The sequence below is a fragment of the Acomys minous genome (genome assembly GCF_964271855.1).
Source record: "Acomys minous genome assembly, chromosome: 3".
Lineage (NCBI taxonomy): Eukaryota > Metazoa > Chordata > Mammalia > Rodentia > Muridae > Acomys > Acomys minous.
Window position 1 is genome coordinate 2,094,316 of NC_140485.1, and position 12,220 is coordinate 2,106,535.

Here is a 12,220-nt window from a genome sequence, read left to right on the forward strand (position 1 = left end):
AGGGTGGCATTTAGTGATTGAGAGCTACAGGCTCAGTGTGTTTATTGTGGCTGGGAGTCCCTGCTTCTCAGTGGCAGAGCAAGCGTGTGTGCTGTCTGTCCTTAGGGGAAAGCCACCTCATACCTATGGAATCCAGATATTCATTTCCTACTGAAAAATATAAGGAGCTGATTTCAGAGACAACAGATACCTCTAACGGCCCATGTATTAGACCACAAGGAGTCAAAGCTCACTTTCAGTGTGTAGGGAACCAGCTACCAACACAGACAAACACACAGCATGCGCTCACATACACTCAAGTTGGTCTGACACAATTACCCAAATCTAGGTGGAGAGGAAGAATAAAATTTATTTATTGAAATGTGCAGTTAAATATCCCTCTCTACACTTGAAATTCCAAATGCTGCATACACAGGGGCCATGGCCAAATGCTGACAGAGTTAACCTTTGTTGAAAGATATACACAAACAAACAAAAAAAAAAAAACCCCTATGAACCTTCTGAAAATAGGATAACACGAAACTCAAACCTTCACATAGTGAAGATAAGAAAAGTACTAATAGGTCTTAGCTCTCCACCGTGGGGGAGTTGAATTGAGACAGCAGCCAGACAGGACTTAGCCTTAGATGAGGAAGATAGCGCATCACACCTAGGACTTAGCCTTAGTGCATCACACCTAGGGAGGGTCACCCAAGAGCTTCACCAACAGCTACAGTTTCATTCTGCCATCTGTCACTGGAGCATCCCTGACACCACTGCACTCCAGGCTAGAGTGTTGGGGGTCAGTACTAAAGCAAATGTTACCTAGTAACCACAGGAGCAAAAATTAGATATCTGTGTGGAAAGGTGTGATGGCTTGAACGGGAAATGCCTCCTGCGTACCCCGCCACTCCCCGCTCCCTGCTTACCTGGGCACTAGGTTCCCTTGTGGTAGTTTGGGGCAAGTTTAGGGGGTGCAACCTTGCTGGAGGAAGGATGTCACTGGGGGTGGGCTTTGAGATTATCTAGCCTTGTCTCACTTCCGGTTTGCTCTCCGCGTTTCATACTTTCTGATGAGGCTGCGAGCTCTCTGCTTTCTGCTCTAGCTGCCGTCCTGATGCTTGCTGCTCTGCTTCCCAGCCATGACGGACTCTTACCTCCTGGGAACCGTAAGCCCAACTGAACGTCTCTATAAATGGCCTTAGGCTATTTTATCTCATCTCTGAAAAAAAGCACCCATGATAGCACACAGGTGCAGGTGTCTTCTCTGCTGCTGTTGGCAATAGTCCGTGATCCTCCACAGCGTTGTGCAAAGGTAAAAATAAGAAGCCTCCTAAGTATCGCTTTTGTTGCAATGTTACCTATATTTTTGTTTCCAGATTTCTACAACCCTGAGTTATCTCACACAGAGATGGGCAGGGCAAAGTAGACATCTCTCCTAAAATTGTTCTTAAGAACTCTGGTTCCACAAGATTTGCCCCCTCTAGTCTCTGAAATGTGTCCCAGTTCAAGGCGATGATTTTTAAAAATACAAATCAACATTTTAATACTATTGAGGATATACACAAAATATGCCCATAGAATTTTGTTTAATTTTTTTCCTTTTTGCTTATAATGGCTCCATTTGCTTTATTTTTTTCATTTTAATTTATTGTAGTCCCAATTTTATTAACCAAAATACTTTATTAACAACTTATTGACCGAGCCTATATCAATTATAACCAGATTAACAAAAACAGTGGGAAATGAAGGTTAATTGACACAACAACAAAACCCTAAGGATATCAGTCCTGAGGAACGATTCTCCGATCGGGAGCCGCAGGATTTCTTCCACTGGAACCGGGGGTAATAAGACCTCAGAGCCTCAGTAGGAGCCGGAGCTCTGAAGCCTTCCCTCAAGTGGATTTCTCTAGGAGCGTCTTGAAGGGTAGCAACGAACAGCCAAATCTATCCCAAGTCTCCAACCTGCCCCCCGCTCCCCCACCGCCAGTTCTGGGCTCATTTATATAGCTCCTCCCAGAGTCTGTTCACAGGATCTTTTTCATCTGGTAGCAGTTAAGCTCCTGCACGCGGTGGTTGTCCTTCTAGTGAAGTAACATCACCTGTTCTCTTACTAGACCGTTCGATCCCACACTTGGGATCCTAAAGAACAGATTTCTCTCCTTCAAATTTATTTTTTTAAAAATTATTTTCAGACGCTTGATTTTTGACAAAGAAGCCAAATCTATACAATGGAAAAAAAGATAACATCTTCAACACATGGTGCTGGTCTAATTGGATGGTAACATGTAGAAAAATGAAAATAGATCCATATCTATCACCCTGCACAAAATGATTAAAGACCTCAACATAAAATCAGACACACTAAATCTGTTAGAAGAAAAAGTGGGGAAGAGCCTTGAGCTAATTGGCACAGGAGACAACATACTGAACAGAGCATCAACAGCTCAGGCTCTAAGATCAACCATTATTAAATGGGACCTCATGAGGCTGAGAAGCTTCTGTAAGGCAGGAGACACTGTCCAACAGAACAAAGCAACAGCCCACAGACTGGGAAAAGATCTTCACCAATCCTACATCTGACAAAGGGCTACTATCCAAAATATATAAAGAACTCAAGAAATTAAACACCACCAAACCAAATAATCCAATTTAAAAAATGTGGTACAGAGCTAAACAGAAAATTCTCAAATGGCTGAGAAATACTTTAAGAAATGTTCAACATCCTTAGTTACCAGAGAAATGCAAATCAAAATGGCTCTGAGATCCCATCTTACACCTGTCAGAATAGCTAAGATCAAAAACTCAGGTAATGGCATATGTTGGTGAGGATGTGGAGAAAGAGGACACTCCTCCACTGCTGGTCAGAGTGCAAACTTGCACAACCACTTTGGAAATCAATCTGGTGCTTTCCTAAGAAATTGGGAATAACTCTACCTCAGGACCCAGCCATACCACTCCTGGAATATACCTGAAAGATTCTCCACTATATAACAAAGATATTTGCACAACCATGTTCACAGCAGCTTTATTCATAATAGCCAGAATCTGGAAACATCCTACATGTCCCTCAACCAAAGAATGGATAAAGAAACTGTGGTACATCTACACAATGGAATGCTACTCAGCTATTAAAAACAAGGAAATCTTGAATTTTGACGGCAAATGGATAGAACTAGAAATGATCATCCTAAGTGAGATAACCCAGACCGAAAAAGACACGCATGAGATATACTCATTTATATGTAGATTTTAGCCCAACATAAATGTCCTCTGAGAGACTCCACCCAGCGGGGGCTAGGGACAGTTACCGAGACTCGAAGCTTGATACTGGGCAGAGTGTTGAGAGTGTAGGGTGGCCTTGCCAGGCCACAGAGGCAGAGGCTATATGTAGCACAGGGGACACTAGATAAGCTGAGAGTAGACGTTAGAGGAGGAGGGCTGCCATTTCTAAGGACCAGGGGAGGGAGAGAAAGGTGATGAGGGAGGGGTGGGATCGGGAGGTGATGAGGGAGGGGTGGGATCGGGAGGTGATGAGGGAGGGGTGGGATCGGGAGGTGATGAGGGAGGGGTGGGATCGGGAGATGATGAGGGAGGGGTGGGATCGGGAGGTGATGAGGGAGGGGTGGGATCGGGAGGTGATGAGGGAGGGGTGGGATCGGGAGATGATGAGGGAGGGGTGGGATCGGGAGGTGATGAGGGAGGGGTGGGATCGGGAGGTGATGAGGGAGGGGTGGGATCAGGAGATGATGAGGGAGGGTGGGATCGGGAGGTGATGAGGGAGGGGTGGGATCGGGAGGTGATGAGGGAGGGGTGGGATCGGGAGGTGATGAGGGAGGGGTGGGATCGGGAGGTGATGAGGGAGGATGGGATCGGGAGGTGATGAGGGAGGGTGGGATCGGGAGGTGATGAGGGAGGGGTGGGATCGGGAGGTGATGAGGGAGGGGTGGGATCGGGAGGTGATGAGGGAGGGGTGGGATCGGGAGGTGATGAGGGAGGATGGGATCGGGAGGTGATGAGGGAGGGGTGGGATCGGGAGGTGATGAGGGAGGGGTGGGATCGGGAGGTGATGAGGGAGGATGGGATCGGGAGGTGATGAGGGAGGATGGGATCGGGAGGTGATGAGGGAGGGGTGGGATCGGGAGGTGATGAGGGAGGGGTGGGATCGGGAGGTGATGAGGGAGGGGTGGGATCGGGAGGTGATGAGGGAGGGGTGGGATCGGGAGGTGATGAGGGAGGATGGGATCGGGAGGTGATGAGGGAGGGGTGGGATCGGGAGGTGATGAGGGAGGGGTGGGATCGGGAGGTGATGAGGGAGGATGGGATCGGGAGGTGATGAGGGAGGATGGGATCGGGAGGTGATGATGGAGGGGTGGGATCGGGAGGTGATGAGGGAGGGGTGGGATCGGGAGGTGATGAGGGAGGGGTGGGATCGGGAGGTGATGAGGGAGGGTGGGATCGGGAGGTGATGAGGGAGGGGTGGGATCGGGAGATGATGAGGGAGGGTGGGATCGGGAGGTGATGAGGGAGGGGTGGGATCGGGAGGTGATGAGGGAGGGTGGGATCGGGAGGTGATGAGGGAGGGGTGGCAGTTGGGATGTAAATAATTCAAACTGCAGAACAAGCGGGTACCTTATATCCCTAAACCCACTACATGGGAATAGCTCTGAGACTGGCAGGGATACCAATGTAAATGCATGGAGAGGCTTCACGTTGGCCACAGACTCTCTGTGACTTATTACTAGCGGCCATTCTTAGAATAGCATGGAGGAAGATTTGCAGATGGCTTACTTCTGCTCATACAATGAACAGAGAATCCGTCTCAATTTCTCTGTACATCCCGAACACCTCCTACAGTTATAATGTTAAAACTGTATAATGCTTGTGAGAAATTATGTTTTCAGAACAAAAGAACTGGACACTGACACTGGATCAGACCCGACAGGATTCATTCCTCTCAGCATGCTGGACACTGACATCCTGCATCCTCCTTGCTCCAGCCCCAGGTGCCTCAGTTGCTGTTACCCTTCAGAATTGGACAGCTTCCCAGACAGTGTTGTAGAAAGCTACTGATCCCATTTGGTCCAACATTTCAATCTGTCCCACACAGGACTCCTACTAAGCCTGGAATCTCTCAACATTTAGAAATTGGACCACAAATTCAACCCTTGCCTTGCTTAACTATTTTTCCCAATTTGTGTGTGTGTGTGGGCTTCCAAGGTAGTATATATGCCCCAAGTCAGCCTGAATAAACCTGAAGAGAATGATGTCCCATTTCCTCTAAGGAGGCTTGGGTAGGTTTGCTCTCTCGGTCTACAAATGCTTATTTTCATCGGGAGGTGGTTTAAGTTATTATTGTCTTATTCAGAGAGAAAACTAGGCTGAACTCAGGGATGTCTCTCTTTTCCTTTATCCTTCATCCATAGGAAAGGAGATAGGAGGTGAGAAGAAAAAAAGGGGGGATTAGAAATATAGAGGGAGGACAGAAAAAGGGTAGATGATTGAACCTACTCCTTAACTCGAGGCCTTAATGTTACTCACAAAAAGGCTATCTCTAAGTCATTAGTATAGAATTCTGTATATTGATGCAAATCATGTCAAATACTAGACTGATTTAGCACAAGAATATATATTATAAGTCTAAGAGACAGATATGATTCTATAGATATATATAAATTAAAATAGTTAAATAAAGTCTTCAAAAACCACCGAGACCCACAGAATATGTAATTCAAAGACGTTTTTATTATTCTAAAGATTCTTTGACAACAAGACAAATTAACTCCTGACAACACCCAGCCGACCTCAAAAAAGATGATGAGCATCAAAGAACCTCCTTATGGAGTTGGCTTCAAATGTGGCAAACCAGCCACTGGACAAAATGTCCTGTGTCTGCCACAGACAGAATTCTGCCTAAAACTGGGCAAGCGTAGATGCAGGCAGAGTTGATGGGCAAACTCTGCCAAGACAGGGTAGGCAAGTCCTCAACAGTCCCTGCCCCCTGCATAAGTCTGGCAGAGATATTGGCCTAGGAAACTGAGAATGAGGCTCCAACATTATAGAGAGTGTTGGGTGACTGTTCTGGCAGTAAATTGTCTCTGTCATTTTTTTTTTTTTTTCATTTTGGAAGCTGATAACCTGCCCTACCGATTCACTCAGGCATTTAAGTTTTATTCCTTCTCAAGTCTCTGAGGGGGAGTTGAAGACCAGATAGTTTAGTTTTATAGTTTGCTAGGGGATAAGATCTTTTTAGATCAAGATAAAGGATTTAAGTTAATAGAGATGAGATATGATAGATATTGAATTTCATTCAGAAATTTAGACCCAACAAGATGGGAAAGATGTTTATTTCAAGTTTAACAAATACAAATAGCCAAATCACTATGAATGTAACATATATAACTCATGGTTGTCTCATGGTTCTCCCTGCTCTATGTAGTTTGTTTTATTCATGTGTAATAAAGTAAATGTATATGTTTTAAAAAAGGAAAAAATTATTTTCTTTATATCCCAATTTTAGCCCCTCCCTCATTTCCTCCTGGTCCCACCCTTCCTCCTCCTCCCCCTTCCCCCTAGTCCTCCCAGAGGGGGCGCCTTTCTCCCCTACCAACTGACCCCAGCCTATCAAATCTCATCGGGACTGCCTGCATCCTCTCCCTTTGTGGCACTGTAAGGCACCCCACCAGGGGGAAGTGATCAAAGTGCAGGCAACAGAGTCCTTGGCAAGGACAGCCCCTGCTTCCCTTAATAGGGGACCCATGTGGAGACTGAGCTGCCTACTGGCTACATCTGAGTTTGTGGTTGGGGTGGGGGTGCTAGGTCTTCTCCATGCATAGTCTTTGTTGTTTGAAGCACCAGTCTCCACCAGCCCTCCTGGGCCAAGGTGTGTTGGCTCTGTTGGCCTTCTTGTGGAGCTCCTGTCCCCTCTGGGTTCTGCTATCCCCCCCCCCCCCACTCATCCATAGGACTCCCTGTGCTCTGCCCAAAGTTTGGCTGAGAGCCTCAGCTTCTACTTTGGTCCCCTGCTGGGAGCAGTCGTTCAGAGGACAACTGTGGTAAGCTTCTCTTCTGCTCCCTCTCTGCAGCTGCCTCCAGTGTCTATTCTATTTGCCCTTCTGAATGAGAAGTAAGCATCCTTCCTAGAGCTCTTTTTGTTACTTAGCTTTCTTTAGGTCTGTGGATTGTAACATGGTTATCCTGTGTTATATGGCTAATATACGATTATAAGTGTCTTTCCGGGTCTTTGCAGCTCCATCCATTTGTGTGCAAATTTCATGATGTGCTTGTTTTTGATAGCCGAATAGTATTCCATTGTGTAGATGTACCACAATTTCCTTATTCATTCCTCAGTTGAGAGGCATCTGGGTTGTATCCAGTTTCTGGCTACTAAGAATAGCACTGCTACGAACATAGTTGAGTAAAAGTCCTTGTATGGTGGAGCATCTTTTGGGTATATACCCAGGAGTGGTATAGCTGGGTCTTGGGGTCTCAGTTTTCTGAGAAAGTGTCAGATCAATTTCCAAAGTGGTTCCTACCAGCAATAGACGAGTGCTCCCCTTTCTCCACATCCTCACCAGCATGTACCATCACTTGAGTTTTTATTTTAGCCATTCTAATAGGCGTAATATGGAATCTCAGAATTGTTTTGATTTGCATTTCTCTGATTGCTAAAAATATTGAGCACTTTCTTAAGTGCTTCTTGGCTATTCAATATTCTTCCACTGAGAATTTTCTGTTTAGCTCTGTACCTCAATTTTTAATTGGATTATTTGGTTTGGTGGTGCTTAATTTATTATATATTTATTATATATATGTTTCATTAGGCGCCATTAGGCGCCACTTACTAATTGTTGACCTTGGAGCCTGAGCTGTTGGTGTTCTGTTCAGGAAGTTGTCTCCTATGAAAATGAATTCAAGGCTCTTGCCCACTTTCTCTTCTAATAGATTCAGCGTGTCTGGTTTTATGTTAAGATCCTTGATCCACTTGGACTTGAGTTTTGTGCAGGGTGATAAATATGGATCTATTTGCATTTTTCTACATGCACACATCCAGTTAGATCAGCATCATTTGTTGAAGATGCTGTCTTTTTTCCACTGTATGGTTTTGGTTTTTTTTTTCTTTTAAAAAAGTCAGGTGTTTATAGGTGTTTGGGTTTATTTTTGAGTCTTTAATTCTATTCCATTGATCCACCAGCCTGTTTCTATGCCAGTACCATGCAGTTTCTATTACTGTTGCTCTGAAGTACAGCTTGAGATCAGGGATGGAGATACCTGCAGAAGATATTTTTATTGTACAGGATTGTCTTAGCTATTCTGGGTTTTTTGTTTTTCCATATGAAATTGAGAAAAATTGTCTTGGCATTCTGATGGGGATTGCTTTCTATTGCTATGATCAGAACATTAACCAAACCAACTCAGGGATAAAAAGGTTTTGGTGTTTTGTTGTTGTTTGCTTTTGTTTGTTTGTTTTTTTTTTGGTGTACATTTATACTTTACAGTTCATCACTAATGGAAGACAGTCAGGACAGAAGCCATGGAGGCCATGGTGGACCTCTGCTTACTGACTTGCTCCACTTGCTTTGTCATTCAACCCAGGCCTATATTTCTGGAGTGGTACCATTCACAGTGGACCAGGTTTTCCTACATCACAGACATGCCTACAAGCCAGTGTGATGGAGGCAATTCTTCTTGTGTTTGGGACAGCTCCTTACCTGCCTTAGGTTGCTTTTTGAACTGTGGAGAACAGTTTCTGGGAAATTGTCGCCAAACACAGCAATACTGGCCAATGACTCTAAACTGCAGCTGCACAAGGGATGCTGCAAGCCTGTCACGCATGCCAATGGCCCCTGCTCTGGAGACTTGGCTCCAGTTGATCCTGTGTGGGCTTTGGGCTATTTCCTTCCTGGGGCATGGAAGGAGGGGTGTTGTTTCCGTGTTTTCTTTCCTAATTGCCAAACCTTCCAAATGTTTAGGAACACATCAGTAATGTACAGCAGAGATCCATGAACCTTTCTTCTAGATTTAGCAATGTGTTATCGTGGGAAGAAGGAAGCAGGAAGGGGGGAGGAAGGAAGAATAGAAGGAAGGAGTGGCAAAACCATGGAGGGTAAAATTGGTAGACCATATAAATCCAGAAAAAGAAATATTATCATCCCACTTTCATCCTTGAGATTCTTACCTAATTGTTGGACTGTTGTCTAATTTCGAACTCAAAAGCACCTAGACTCAGAGAGAGACTTTAAGAGGAGACTTCAGCCCATCAAGTCTCACCTGGACTGCCTGCATCCTCTTCCTCTGTGGCCTGGCAAGGCCGATCCATCAGGGGGAAGTGATCAACAAGTGAGCACCGGGGTCCATGTAGCCCCTACTCTCCATACGATGGGACCCACAAAGTCAGATGACGGGGGAGGAGGGCTCCCCATTTCTGAGGCCTAGGGGAGGAGGAGGAGGAGAGATGGGACCAGGAGGAGATGAGAGAGGGGCTATAATTGGGATGTAAAGTGAAAAAATTAAAAATTAATTTTTAAAAACTACCATAAAAATAATAAATTTTCTCTGGTAAAACAAAAAGGAGATTCTAGACCATTTTGTCTTGCACCACACAAAGCATTACCTCAACACTCTGCACGCACATGCTGACTCAGTTCTTACAGATTAAAACCTATTTCCTGTACCCCAAGACATTTATTCTATATCCGTAATATCATCACAAAAAATTAACCCTGGCACAATGTTGTTAACGGCCCAGAGCCTATTTGAAATGTCAACACTTGTCTAAACATCCTTTCCAGCCGCTCTCTGCCTCTAGCTGGCCTCATTTGACGTGCCACTGTAGACTTCTTAGGTTTGGGGCAATTCCTCGCCTGTCTTAAGTTGCTTTCTGAATTGTAGAGACTAGTTATTTGGAAGAACACCACTCACTTTGGACTTCTTTAATGTATTTTGGGCAGGGCATTCTGTCCTCGAAAGATCCGTCTTTCTAGTACCCTTGAGATGCCCACTTGTTCCAACTTAGATGGCACTGACATTTTTATTCACGCTGAATGAAATGGCTTTGGAAGGAAGCCCCTGGCGTGTCTTACCTGGAGGGTGGAGACGTGTTAGATGGCGCCTCTGTGCCTGCTGTCTCACACGCCCACCAACTCAGTGCTGCCACAGCTCATGCCCACCGTCCCAGCAAGCAGGAGGCTGAGGCAAGGGGGCCATGAATTTGAGGGTAGCCTGGGCTTCACAGTGAAACCTTGTCTCATAAGCCAAAAATAAAACAAACAAAAACCATAAACAAACCCAGAAAACTACAATGGGCCATATAGATTTGATATTTCTTGTCAAATTAGTTTAATATAAAAATATGGTTAAGGCTCTGGACAAAATTTCTTCTCATATAGACCGAAACGCAACAGAAATTATAACATTGCTTAAAACTCTTACCTGACTCGACCTACAATAAAACATGTACTTCTTAGGGGGAATTTCTAACTGCTTTCGCCAAGTAACCTGCAATACCGAAAGGGACCATTGGGGGGCTCACTGGCTCCAGTAGTCCGGTAGATTTTTGTTTTGTTTTGTTTTGTTTTTCAATGACGCTCCGCCTGGGAACTTGGTGTTACTGGAACTGCAGTTGCTTAGGAAGTCAACCCAAAAGGTTCCTTGGAAAATAACTGACTTGAAAAAAAAACCTTTAGTTTTATATATTTTGATCTGGTTTTGGATACTTTTCCATCATAAATTTTCTTCCTCATTTTTTTTCTGACTATAAATTTAGGCAACTCATTTAGGTATAGAATAAAAGTGGAAGTGAACATTAGCAATGCAACAAAATATCTAAATCTCACATCAAAAAAAAAACTTCTACCTGGACCTTGGGGGGGGTGGTTATGAAGACTGAAGCTCCAACCAAGGGCCATGCATAGACTAGACCTAGGCCCCCTACATACATGAAATCAACAGGCAGCTCAGTCCTTTCTTGGGTCCCCCTAGTAAAGGGAATGGCAGCTGGCTCTGACACAACCACTTTTCCCTGGCAGGCCTCCCTCGACAGGCCCTGGGGGAAGAGGAGATGCTGGGTCCTGGTGTGACTTGACGTGCTGGGCTGGGTGGGTGGAGGGCTCTTCTCTGAGTAGGTTAAGGGGATGGGGGAAACAGGGAGGGAGGGTGGGACTGGGAGGAGAGGATGGAGGGGGATATAATTAATAAAAATTTTAAAAGCCATATAACCTCTCTCTTCTCTACTGTTACCTCAGAAAAATGAATGCTTGGCACGTGTGGCAGGGACTTTGTAACATTTACTTCCTGTTTGTCTTGTTACATGTTGGAAATAAATAAATAAATAGTTGTTTAAATAAATAGAGAAATTTTTTAAAGACATTTAGAAAGATCTTGTTGCTGCAGCAACTTCAGCTTCTTCTTCTTCTCCTCCTCCTCCGTCTCCTTTTTCTAGAAATAGAGAGAACAATTGCATTCTCTAGAACCTACAGTTCCCTGGGTGGCAGCATGCACTACTGTGACAACATGTGTGTGGGTGGGAGGGTGGGGGAGATAACAGCTTTAAGAATAGTTAGACGAATCCCACTAAAGATTTCACGTACCTAAAAGACTTTTGACATAATTAAGAGGTAGATCGGACTTTATTCTTATGCCCGTTTTGGGCTGCAGGGCAGTGTTTTGTGTTCTGGAATGTAGGGTTTTGTCCTGTTTCTTTCTTTTTTCATTTCCTTGCTTGCTTCATTTCAGCAGACTTCAACTAAAAGCACACATACACACACAAGTTCAAACCTCTTTGTGTGATTGGACCATACCACTTAACAAAGCGAGTTTTAAGTTTAAAGCTCTAAAAAACAAAACAAAACAAAAAACCCCTCTTCTATTTAGTTAACTGGGCATGAATTTCTGGTTTCTGTTAATATACATGAGTTAGCTCAGTGCCTAGCCAACTAGATGGCTACATTTCTGAGGTTTGCTACAACACTCTGGGGTGGCGTCAGGAAGGGGACAGATACTTTAAGAGGCACGAAATGAAACGCTGTAACAAGACTATGTGATCTGTGGATAGTAACCCAGCAGGTTCAACCACGGGGTCACTGGAGCTTAATTCACCTATTTAGTCTCTAGAGGGCTCTCTTTGGCCCCTCTTCCTCCTGCTCCACCCCTCTCTCCTCTCTCCTCTCTCTTTTAGAGTCAGGGTCTTTGTAGCCCAGGATAGTTTCAAACTCTCCTTACTCTAATGATAGCTATTTTCTTC